Genomic DNA, 12649 nt, shown 5'->3' on the forward strand with positions numbered 1-12649 from the left:
AAGAAGTTTCTAGGGAGAAAAGAATGAAAGGAGAACTGTGAGAGGATAAAAGACTGCAGATAAGAGGCAAACCAGAAAAGTATTTTCTGCCAACACTGTGAGAAGTAGGAGAAATAAAAAAGCTTGTTTTAGGGCAAAGACTGAGAATAACTGGGGAAAAGAGCTTAACTTCTGGTTTGGAGGTTTTGTAACAATGAGGCAACACCCAGAGGTAATCCATGATTTTGGTCCAGGAATGCTTAGAATAAGGTCTACTGTAGGTGGCCTGAGAGGACACTTCTGGAGGGGGGGGGGGGTGATGTCAGAAGCTCCAGGGAAGCCACTTGACCCTTGTAAGGCCAGGGGCCGTGTTGGTCAAATAAATTTGTATTAATAAATATGATGTATATGTTTGCTCGCTTATAGTTTGAATTGGGTGTGGGGGACAGGCTGTAAGCAGGCAGGGTCCTTATAGCTTAAGGCTTAGTTTTAAACTTTATTTTTTTATTTATTTATTTTTTTTTACAGAGACAGAGAGAGTCAGAGAGAGGGATAGATAGGGACAGACAGACAGGAACAGAGAGAGATGAGAAGCATCAATCATTAGTTTTTCGTTGTGACACCTTACTGTTCATTGATTGCCCTCTCACATGTGCCTTGACCGTGGGGCTACAGCAGACTGAGTAACCCCTCGCTCAAGCCAGTGACCTTGGGTCCAAGCTGGTGAGCTTTGCTTAAACCAGATGAGCCTGTGCTCAAGCTGGCGACCTCGGGGTTTCGAGCCTGGGTCCTCTGCATCCCAGTATGATGCTCTAGAGATCCACTGTGCCACCGCCTGGTCAGGCATCTAAGACTTAGTTTTAAAACTAAGCTTTTCCCCACACTCTTGACTGTTGCATGATGTGGGGTGGTGCACTCTCATGAGGAATCCCATTATTCCTCAGATAAGTGACTTTGTATCAGAGACTTCCTTGTTTGTATATTGGATTAAAGGTTTTGATTTCTACACTATAAAATGGGGCAGAGGAGCCCATGCTGGAGGAGAGCAGAGAAAGGCCATGTGGAGGAGAGGAGAAGCAGGCAAGATGGCAGAGTGCTGAAGGAGAAGCCAGTAAATACAGAGTTTGTGCAGAGAGAAGGAGATGGGGAACAGAGGTGAATAAGGCTAATGAGGTAGAAAACTTTGATTCTTAGGAAACTCGGATAAGTCAGTGGCTTTGGGAGCCCTGAATGGAAAGTGTTTTCCCACTGTGTGTATTTCTTGCCCACCAGGTGCAAGCTAGGATTAAAGCTAATGGCCCACCAGTTCTTGGTTCAGTTGTTTCATTACCATCTGTCCCAATCAAATGTGAACCTGCATAGGCCAGGCAGCTGTGTTGGTGGCCATGGCTACTGGCTTTACAGGCCATTATTGTGGCCATTCACATGCAGGTTCCCATTGGATTCAGGCAGATGGTAAAGAAATGGCGGAGTCGGAGAATGATGGGCCATTCTGTTTATTGGTGTCTCACCAAGACAGGCCAGCCACAAGAGAAGACAAGGGAAAAGCAGAAAACCTGCTTTTCCCATGGAGGGCAAGGGATCAGGGAGGCCCCTGCAATGGTGATAGCAGGAACCGAGAGAGCGAGCCCCCGGTCTGTCCCCATTTTATAGTGTAGAAATCAAAACTTTTAATCCAATAATAACTTTGCCAGCTTACAGCCTGTCTCCCACACCCAAATGAGCAAATATATATGTCATATTTAAAAACTTATGTGACCAAAAACCCCCACATGCCTCAACTGAGTGATGGGTTGGGTAGAAACCCAGCCTGACCATAGGCTGTTTCCAGCAGGAAGAGGGGAAAATCTTTGCCAGGGGAGTTGTATGTACAGTGAGGAGGCATCCTTTTCTAATCCCTCTGAAGCTCTTCAATTCCTGAAAGACAATCCATAAAGAATCCCCCCCCCCCTTCTCCCATAGGGTATCTCTGTGCAAACCAGAAAGTGGCAGCTCTGCTGGCATCCTAGTGTGGCAGACACATGGAGGTCAAGGTGCAGGAGGTGAGGGGCCATGGCCTGGTGCCCCTCACCTCCTGCACCACAGGAATGGCCCTCAGAGGGGTACCTTTGTGTAGAACAGGGGTTGGGAAACTTTTTGGCTGAGAGCCATGAACACCACATATTTTAAAATGTAATTCCATGAGAGCCATACAACGACCCGTGTAAGTTACGCATTATCCAATAAAAATTTGGTGTTGTCCCGGAGGACAGCTGTGATTGGCTCTAGCCACGCGCAACCATGAACATGAGCAGTAGGAAATGAATGAATTGTAATACATGAGAATGTTTTATATTTTTAACGTTATTATTTTTATTATTAAATATTTGTCTGCAAGCCAGATGCAGCCATCAAAAGAGCCACATCTGGCTTGTGAGCCATAGGTTCCCGACCCCTGATGTAGAGCTTTCAGATTCACTCCTTGTGGTTCAGGAGGTTCAGCTGGAAGCTGTGAGTCTTTTCCATGTCACTGTGAACCAGTGAAGACTCTGTCCTGTGCTCTGGGAGAGGACTGGGGCAGAACCAAGAGAGGTCGCTGAAGGGAAGCAGTTCTGCCCAGTGCAGGCGGAGCCTGGAGTAGGGAATTGAGGAGGGTCTGTGTAAAGCCAGGAGCCACAGCCAGGGCCACTATCACAGCAGCCTGGCCAGTGCAGGTTCGCATTGGATTCGGACAGTAAAGAAACAACGGAGCCACAAACTGGTGGGCCATAGTCTTTAATTCTAGCTTGCACCCGGCGGGCAAGTAAAAACATACACTGGGCTCCAAAACCCACTCACATTCAGTGCTCACAAAGCTACTGACTTATCCGAGTTTCCTAGAATCAAAGGTTTCTAGCTCACCAGCCTTATTCTCCTCAGTTCCCCATCTCCTTCCTTCTCTCTACATAAACTCTACACAAACTGGCATCTCACTCAGCACTCTGCCATCTTGGCTGCTTCTCCTGGCCACATGGCCTCTTTCTGCTCTCTGCTCTGCTCCCTCTGCTCTCTCATGCTAATCACCCCAGGAACCAAGAGAGCAAGCTCCTGTTCTGCCCCCATTTTATAGTGTAGAAATCCAAACCCTTAATCCAATATACAAAATAGGGAAGTCTCTAATACAAAATCACTTCTCTGAGGCATGATTGGATTGTACCGCCCCACATCAAAAAGGGTGTGAAAGGCTTAATCCCAAAACCAAGCCCCAGGCTACAAGGATTCTCAACACACATTAATATTACCTGGGCCTTACGTGGGCAGCACCATCTTTAACAAAGTGAGCATAATACATTTTATCTGCCCAACAGTCTGCATGGAGGGGAAATCTGGAGGCTCCAAGGCCACAAGGCCAGATGGGGCCTGCCACTCTGAGCTGAGGATGTTCACGGTTGGCTTCTATCTGGAAAGATGAGAAAACACAGCAAATGAGGTCTGACTGGGGCTGACCATGGCTCACCACTGGGATGGACCAGACCAAGGTCTGGGAAGGAGCCAACTGTGGGCAGATGGGCCAGGACCTCCCAGGTCAGCCTGTCTGTCCTTCTGGTTCTGTGTTTACTTCCCTTTCACTGTCTCTAATGTTCAACAAAGTTTTCCCAAAGTCCCACCCAGTTTCAGCTTCCCAGAGCAATAAAGAGTGGAGTGTTGGTCATGCAAAGCGAGGGAACAGAGGTCTAATTAAGGCTCACGGGGCCTGCCGGCTCTTCCTGCCCACAGACGCTCCTTGGCACTGGTTTTATGGAGGGACGTGTTATTCCAGCTCGCTGCTCACCCTGGGGAATGCCTCTCTCCCGGCTCCAGGGTGCTGTGCCACCCAGCACCAACCCAGGATAAACACTGAGCAATGATTGCCCTCCAAAGTTTTGGAGGAAAAATGCATTTTCACAATAAGCAGATGCATTATAGAGTAGAATACAAAATTCATATAAATATAAAATATTTAACACATTTGATTTAAAAATAAATTTTAAAAATTACTTTTTAAATTTAAATAGAATTTTAGCCTCAGGAGGGAAGTCTCCAGACCTGCTGGGCAGGCTTTCTTGGAACAGTAGGTCATTCACTCTTCTGCTTTGGGGGGGATATCTCAGTAGGAAAAGTTTGAGAAACGGGCTTGGGCTTTCGCGGAACCAAATGAGATTACTGAGCAGTGAGAACCATAGAGAAGGAGGTTTGGGCCTGGATTGTTGAGGACCTCTGACTGAGATCACCAAAGGGAGCAAAGACTTCCCATCAAAGCAAGTTTTGAAGTTAAATGAATATTTACAATGCTGGGTTACTTCCTGGGATTTTATGTCAGGCCTGGAGCACTTAGAGTGAGAAAGGTCCTTGTATTCCCTCAGGTCGGCTTCCTCTGATTGCTGGTAAAAACCCAGAGCCCAGAGGAATTAAGTGATTTGCTTGGGGTCACATAGCAACTGGCAAAGCTAGAGCAAGAACTGAGGTCTTCTGCTTCCTGTTACCCTAATAGTGGTAATAGGAAGCAAAGCGCTGTTTCTTATTTTACTTGTCTCTAGGTTTGAGGATAAATGGTCTTAGTTATATTTACTCTTAGTTTGAAACAAACCCTTCAAAGCTAAATGTTTCTTTGGAGTTCTGATTGCATAGCATTCCAAGCATGAATAAGATGAGACCTTTACATTTCATTCATTCCTTCACTCATTCAATGGCATTAATCACTTGCCTGCTGTAAGTGTTAAGAATATGAAGATGATTTGTTTCCTGCAGTCAACAAGCGTGGAGATTAGACTGGGACATAGCAGCTGAACAGGGTGGGGTGACAAGTCACAGTACATCATCATGAGTGTGGGACAAGGTTCTAGGGAAATTCAGAAAGAGATTACCTATCTTAGATGGGGATGTGGGCCAGGAAATTTTTTCAGAGGTGTCAGTTTATAAAACAGTAGGGATATAGTTGGTAGACTGGAATTTACCTTTGGAAAATCAAGTCTACTCTGCCAAAATCCTTGAACTATTTTGAAGACACCTGACAGTGAACTGCCCTTGTATGGATTAAGTCACCAGGTGTTAGATTCATTGGCCTCTTGCGGGCCACATAACGAAAGCAGATTATAACCTTCATATGTGGCAACGAGATTATTCATCACAATTCACCTCTTCTCATGTCAGTCTCCTCTTGTTCACACGACTCCAACCACACAGCGCCTTTGCTGTGACTCAGACACAGCACACACACTTTCCATCAGAGCCCTTGGACTTGTTCCTCCACCTGCACCTTGCATAAGTGTCCCCTTTATTCAGGTCTCCGCTTAAATAACCTTGTAATAGGGAGGGCTTTCCTGACATCTCATGGGCAGCAGTAACAGCAGCTTGTAGTAGGCTGAGTGGTGGTCTCCCAAAAGTCTGTACAGTATTCCAATTCCCAGACCTGTAAATATGAACTTACTTGGAAAAAAGGTCCTTGTAGATGCAGTTAAGAACTTTGAGATGAGGGTATCATCTGGATTATTTGGCTGGGCCTTATGTCCAGTCACAAGAGTGCTTATAAGAGAAAGTCAGAGGAAGATCTGAGACAAACACTGAGAAGGCTGTGCACAGGCAGAGGCAGGGACGGGAATGAGCAGCTGCAGATGTTGACAGCCCAGAAGCTGATCAGACAAAGAAGGCGGTGCCTGAGAACTCTCAGAGGTGCGAGGCCCTGTGGAGAGTGTTGATGTTGGAATCCTGCTCTCCACAATTGTGAGAGAATAAATTTCTGTGATTTTTTTTTTAAATTCCTCCCCCCCCCTTTTTTTAAAATTTATTTTATTTTTTATTTTTCTGAAGTTGGAAATGGAATGGCAGTCAGACAGACTCCCGCATGCGCCTGACTGGGATCCACCCGGCATGCCCACTAGGGGGCGATGTTCTGCCCATCTGGGGCATCCCTCTGTTGCATCCAGAGCCATTCTAGTGCCTGAGGCAGAGGCCACAGAGCCATCCTCAGCACCCGGGCCAACTTTGCTCCAATGGAGCCTTGGCTGCAGGAGGGGAAGAGAGTGACAGAGAGGAAGAAGAGGGGGTTGGGTGGAGAAGCAGATGGGCGCTTCTCCTGTGTGCCCTGGCCGGGAATCGAACCCGGGACTCCTGCATGCCAGGCTGATGCTCTACCACTGAGCCAACCAGCCAGGGCCAAAATTCCTCCCCTTTTAAAAAAAGATTTTATTTATTTATTTTAAAGAAGAATAAAAGAGAGAGAGAGAGAGAGAGAGAGAGAGAGAGAGAGAGAGAAGGGAAAGAGAAGAGGAAGAGAAGGGAGGAGGAGCAGGAAGCATCAACTCCCATATGTACCTTGGCTTGACTGAGAAGCCCAGGGTTTCAAACTGGCAACCTCAGAGTTCCAGGTCAACACTTTATCCACTGTGCCACTACAGGCCAGAAGTTTCTGTGATTTTAAGTCACCAAGTTTGTGGTAATCTATTACAGCAGCCACAGGAAAGCAATGTACAGCCCCATTCCTGCTACTTTCTGTCCCATTAACTCTTACCTTCATTATCAGCATCTGACATATATCCTATTATCTATCTATGTGCCTCTCTACACACGCATGTGTGTATATACAATACATATGTACACACACACATAATTTGTTTATTCTCTATATTGAATGCAAAGCAAGGACCTTGTTTTTGTTTTTGTTTGTTTGTTTGTTTGTTTTACAGAGACAGAGAGAGAGATAGACAGGGACAGACAGATAGGAATGGAGAGATGAGAGGCATCAATCATTAGTTTTTTTTAAGCACTGCGACACCTTAGTTGTTCATTGATTGCTTTCTCATATGTGCCTTGACCGCGGGCCTTCAGCAGACCGAGTAACCCCTTGCTCAAACCAGTGACCTTGGGTCCAAGCTGGTGAGATTTTTGCTCAAACCAGATGAGCCCACGCTCAAGCTGGCGACCTCGGGGTCTTGAATCTGGGTCGTTCCTCATCCCAGTCTGAGACTCTATCCACTGCGCCACCGCCTGGTCAGGCAGGACCTTGTTTTTGTTCACTGCTCTACTGCCAGCTTGTAGGACAGTGCCTGGCACACAGTGGTTATTGAATGAGTGGATGGCTGAAATGTGAAGATCTGCAGACACTTGACATTACTTTTCACCATACTTTTGGGGAGGGTCAGTGATGGAGAGATATGGGTTTAAATCATGGCTCTGTTACTTTTAGGTGATGACTCTGGGCTCTGAACCTTAGTTTTGTTAACAACAAAGTAAGTTCTGACATTCCAAGGTTGTCATAAAGGCTGCAGGGAAAAACAGTACTAGAGTGGTCAGCTCAGTGGATGCTGAAAGTCGTGGGAGTGGAGTGGGAGTCGTGCTTAATGTGGTTCTCTTTTCTCCCCCATTCATGGTCCTAAGACTCGCAGTAGAAGCAGGAAGGCTTTCCTCTGTGTGCAACTTCTTCCTGCATCAGCCACGGAGGTTCCTGAATACATTAATATTGGGTTGGGGAATAAGTTCGTAGCGTTTTTATATTTTCTTTTATTTTACAACGATTTGTTTGCTGTTTGGCAAAGGGTAAGTATTCATTCGATAAAACTCTTTCTGCTCTACAAAACTATATTAATTGTATTTTTGAGTTATTTAATTTTTTATTAGTTTTGAGGCTTAGAAATGGAATACCCAGGAGGCAAAAATCAACATTTTCGACACCTGCTCTTCTTTGCTTTTCATCGAGGTCAAAAAGCTGCCGAAGCAGCCCAGGACATTTGCGACATGTATGGAGAAGGTGTCATAGGCGAGTCTACAGCATGGAAATGGTTTGCAAAGTTCAAAAATGGCGACTTTGACGTCGATGACACGTCCCGCCACAGAAGGCCTTCTGAATTCGATGAAGAACGTCTCAAATCACTTTTGAAGGAGAACGGTCGCCAAACCAGTTGTGAATTGGCGGAAAAAATGAACTGCAATCATAAAACGATTCTCAATTACCTTCATTCAATGGGATTTACCGAAAAATTGGGAGCCTGGGTGCCTCACGAGCTCAATGAAAAAAACAAAGAAAGTCACCTTCAAATTGCTTCTCAGCATCTCGCCCACCATCGAGCAACACGTGGTCATAAACTGCGCTTTTTGTACCGAATCGTCACGGCAGATGAGAAATGGTGCCTATACATCAATATGAAGCAAAGAAAGGAGTGGGTGGCTCCAGGAGATACGCCAAAGCCGAGAGTCAAGCCGGACCTTCATCCAAAGAAGATCATGATATGTGTTTGGTGGGACTGGGAGGGCATGGTGCACTGGGAAATGCTCGAAAGAATGCCACGGTCAACAAGGAGCTCTACATTGCCCAGCTACACCGCGTGAATGAGGCTATTCGACTGAAAAGACCTGATCGACATGGTCAAACCATACTCCTTCACGACAACGCCAGGCTCCATGTTGCACAAGTCGTCAAAGCCGCACTCCAAGAGCTCGAATGGGAGATCCTTCAGCATCCGCGGTATTCTCCTGACCTTGCACGGACCGATTACCGTCTTTTCCGCTCCCTGTCAAATCATATCAAGGGCGTTACCTTCGATAACAAAGAGGTCCTTAAAAACTGGCTCAACAACTTCTTTGACACCAGACTAGGCGATTTTTGGCGGAACGGCATCAACAAATTGGTCGAGAGGTGGGAAGAGGTTGTAAACAGCAACGGCGAATATATAATTGATTAACTTATTGATATAATTATTGTTTTTTGTTTAAATAAAAGTCTTCAGTAAAAATGCTACGAACTTATTCCCCAACCCAATATTTTACAATATAAATTGTAAACTCTATATGTGGTAGGATTTCAACTGTGTTTTAAACAAGATATTACACACACACACACACACACACACACACACACACACACACACACACAACCAGCCCTCTTTCTTAAAAATATTGGCTGGAAACAGCTGAAATATTAGCAGTCATTACATCTAGGATCTTGGGTTTTTGGATACAGAATGGTTTTAACCTTTTGATACTTTGTTTCATTTTCCAAAATGTAAATTGAAGCTGTTTCTAACTAATTTTTCCATCCGATAAAACCCTAGGCTTTGCCTTTGAGGTTTCATTGCTAGAACTGCTTCAGAACAGAAATGCTCAGGTTAGCTGCTGTGCCGGTGACCAGGGATTTCTTCTAGTCCTTGGCTGATCGTGTGGAAGTTGTGTTTCTCATTTCTTTTCTCTTCTTAAGCCGTCGTACAGACATCAGACTTTCATGGCAAAGCATTTTAGCCAGGGTTTTTTCTATCTGTCCTTCTCTTTGCTTTCTCACTGGTTCCTTTGATGAGAATTTTTTTCCTGAGGCTTTATGCAGACTTAATGTAAGGCGTTGATTTCATCACACTTTTAAAGCTTCTAGTTAAAAATAAAACATTTCATATAATCCCAAGAAAATCTGTTCGTATAATCTCATTGCTAATTCATAAAGGGCCTTTGACTATACAAATGGAAAAACGTGAAAGTCCAATGTATATTTCCAAAATTATCATTTCTTAAAGGACTTTAGCACCCCATCTTTGGCAATCATGTGAATATGAACCATTTAAACTAAATCTAGTGGAGATAAATTTGATTTTGCCTGGTTAGGGCAGTGTTTGCAAAGCTCTTGACAGAACATTTCATTCATATTTAGTTCCAGCATCTTTTGCTTTTCCTTATGGTTGCGAAGAAAAGGGTTTCAACCACACATTTTAGGCAAATGTGTTATATGCTTTAATATGGATGGAGCATAAATTGTTATGATAATATTAATAACACTTTTCATGTATTACATTTTAGTTGACATTTAATCCTAATTGAGAAATATCTAGAATGAATCTTTGTAAGAAACAAGACCAGAGTGACTAATCAGGTTTGGAAGTGGCACTAATTGTACAGTAATCAGATTGATGGGCCATTAAATATCTGATGTGAAAACCATGTCATCAAGTGGTAAGCAAGAATCTGTACAAGAGTCTCCTTCAATTTTCCCCTTGTCCCTTATTTTGTAGTTTATTCAAAAGTCTATTACCTCAGCTTCAAAGCACAGATCCAAGATTTCTACCAGCTGGCTACTTTTATTTTTTAATCAGTTCAGCTTTCCTGGGAGAGATACAAAAGGAGAGAAAAAAAAAATCTTCGCACGTATTTGTCCAGGATAAGACGCCACAGCGATGCTGGGTTGGCGGCTGAAGACCTTGTTGATTCTGATGTTTTGGATTTGATTTTCAAATCTGCTTATGGTCAAGTTGCTGCTTTGATGGGGTGTGGCAGGGAGAGACACAGCAGACATGGGACTGGGGCAGTGCTCCTCTCACTGACCACCAATGAAAGAGGTGCCCCTTCCAGAAGTGTGGCAGGGGGCCGGATAAATGGCCTCAGGGGGCCGCATGTGGCCCGCGGGCCGTAGTTTGGGGATGCCTGTTAGGCTTTTCACCAAGGTGAGATCGCTTCCACCCTCCTTCCACTGGGAGTCTGCCTGGTCCGGGCACTGATTGTCAGGATCCCCGAGACTCACGAGGGTTCTGCAAGGTGATGTCAGACGTGAAATACTAGTTCCGTTTTTGTTTTCACCTCTAAGAAGCAGTCAGAGGGACGTATTCCATGGAAGGACTCTGTGAGTTTATATCAGAAACTATCTAAAAATCCCATGACCATCGAAACCCATGAAAAAGGATGGTCAATGTCATCACACTCACGATGCTATGAAGTCAACAGCCATGTGCTCCCTGCTCCAGAGTCTGTTTCAGGACAGGCTGCTGAAGTGGAAGGGTTGTCACCTTGGGTTCAAGCTCTAAAACAATAGGGAGGGATTGGGAATCAAGTTACAGAGCTTTCTAAAATATCCAGACTCAACCATTGGGTGTGGGATTCGAGGCTAAAGACAGTGGAAGCAGTAGGAAGAGGTCAGAGATGAGCAGACAAGAAGTGGGCTTCTCAGGGCAGTAGAAATACAGAAAAATCTAACCCGGAGGAAAATTCTGTGTACTTGTACATGCAAAACAGATATGCCGGAACCATCCAAAGATGATATGACTTTTTATTTGGGGGAGGGGAGAAAGGTACAAATCATATGGGATTTAAATCATATAAATTCTACTCTCCTTTACCCTCCCCTTCCCTCCAGCAGGTGAGAAATTACATGGAGGGCACATTTTAACCCAGAGTTTTAAAAGGAGATTTAAATAACTGAAAACAAAACAAAAACAAAACCCTCACCCATTAGCTGATCAGCAGGATCCCTGAGAATACTGTTCAGTTGCCTAGTCAGTCACTGGGGCTGGAATCAGAGACTTACTTTGTTCTCAATGCTCCACACTAGGGCTGCTGTCTAGATCTCTCATAGTTTCTCTTAGCAAGAAATCTGCTGCACCTTTGAGCTTCTTTGGCCCCCTGGCAGGGGAAGCCCTCCCAAGTGCCCCCCTCCCCATATCCCCCTCAGCCTCATGGGTTCTTGCTCACCCGGAACTGGCTCCCAGGGCCCATCTGCCAGATCGGTGGGTGTGCGCAGGACCTGCCTTGTTCCGCAGGCAGGTTTCTGCCTTGAAAGTACTTTACCTTCTAGAATCTGGTAGAAGACAGAGGCAGAGAGTCCCAGCAAAGCTGTGGGGTCTCTGGCTCTGACCGCCTTGGCCAACCTTGATTCTCGCAAGCCTGGGCGCCCTGCCCAGCCCACTGGGACCACTTTCCACATGGCCCTTCTGGCCTCCCATTCATCCCTCAACCCAGGGGCAGGTCAGCAAAAGGAACTTCATTTGCAAATCATCTCTGCAGAAGCGGGGAGAAGAGCAGGTGACATAAATGCACAGGGGTGGTTTCAGCAGACCCCAGCTGCTTCGGTTAGAGAATTGGAGCCAAACCCGCCTTCCCAATGCATTGTCTCAGCACCTATTTGTTTCATGGACTTGAAAGACTCAATGAAGATTTTAAAAAATGTGTTTGAAACATTTAAAGGAATAAGTATGTTATAAAAAAAAACTAAGCACATGGAAGCAGAGAAGTAAGAAATGAAAGTTTCCCTTCACCTTTTCCCTCAGCCCATCGTTCTGCCCCGAGGAAACACTGCTGGCAATGACAGTGAGGCCTGCCAGGCCTCGCTCTGTGCAATACGCACGGATAGCAATTGGGTTTTTGAGGCAGATTTAACGGCGGGCACACCGGGCACACGCCCTGGACCCCAACTTCTGAAGGGCCCTGCAAAAACCCAACTTGACACTTTTTTTTAATGATGCCAAGTTTGGTTTCATATGTGCAATTTTAACATTAATAGTATAAAATATTTTTTATTTATTTAAAAATATGGTTAACATGTATGTTCATTTTCCCTGTCTCTCTCTCTTTTTTAAGGGGCCCAATATTTTCTTCTGCACCCAGGGCCTCAACTGACCTTAATCTGTGTCTGGTGCTCTTATATCCACAGACGTGGAATCCAGAAGCTTCTTGGACAACTAGACTGTGCCATTGCCTTGTTGATACCAAGGTCTCTAGACATGGAAGATGAAAGGTTCACAATAGGCCTCAGAAGGCAATGAGGACCCTGTGGGCTCTGAAGATATGGTCACCTCTCCCTTCAAGAATTTGAATTGGCGCCTTGCCCATAATAAGAGTTATCACCAGGAATAACTTTTTATGACTTAGTTATATGGCAAGGCAAACAGCTCATTACTGAACATTTGTTCTTCTTATCAGCCTGGGAGGG

General features: G+C 45.0%; 1 long non-coding RNA gene across 1 annotated transcript; it reads right to left on the bottom strand.

Annotated features, from left to right (window-relative positions):
• Positions 1-4904: 4904 nt before the first annotated feature.
• On the bottom strand, positions 4905-11645 carry LOC136397292 (uncharacterized). Its single transcript, XR_010749865.1, has 4 exons — positions 11509-11645; positions 10650-10744; positions 9983-10053; positions 4905-5386 (listed from the first exon to the last, which is right to left on the bottom strand). It is a non-coding gene; the product is annotated as an uncharacterized lncRNA (long non-coding RNA).
• Between the last annotated feature and the right edge of the window lie 1004 nt (positions 11646-12649).

This window comes from Saccopteryx leptura, chromosome 3 (genome assembly GCF_036850995.1).
Source record: "Saccopteryx leptura isolate mSacLep1 chromosome 3, mSacLep1_pri_phased_curated, whole genome shotgun sequence".
Taxonomy (NCBI): Eukaryota; Metazoa; Chordata; class Mammalia; order Chiroptera; family Emballonuridae; genus Saccopteryx; species Saccopteryx leptura.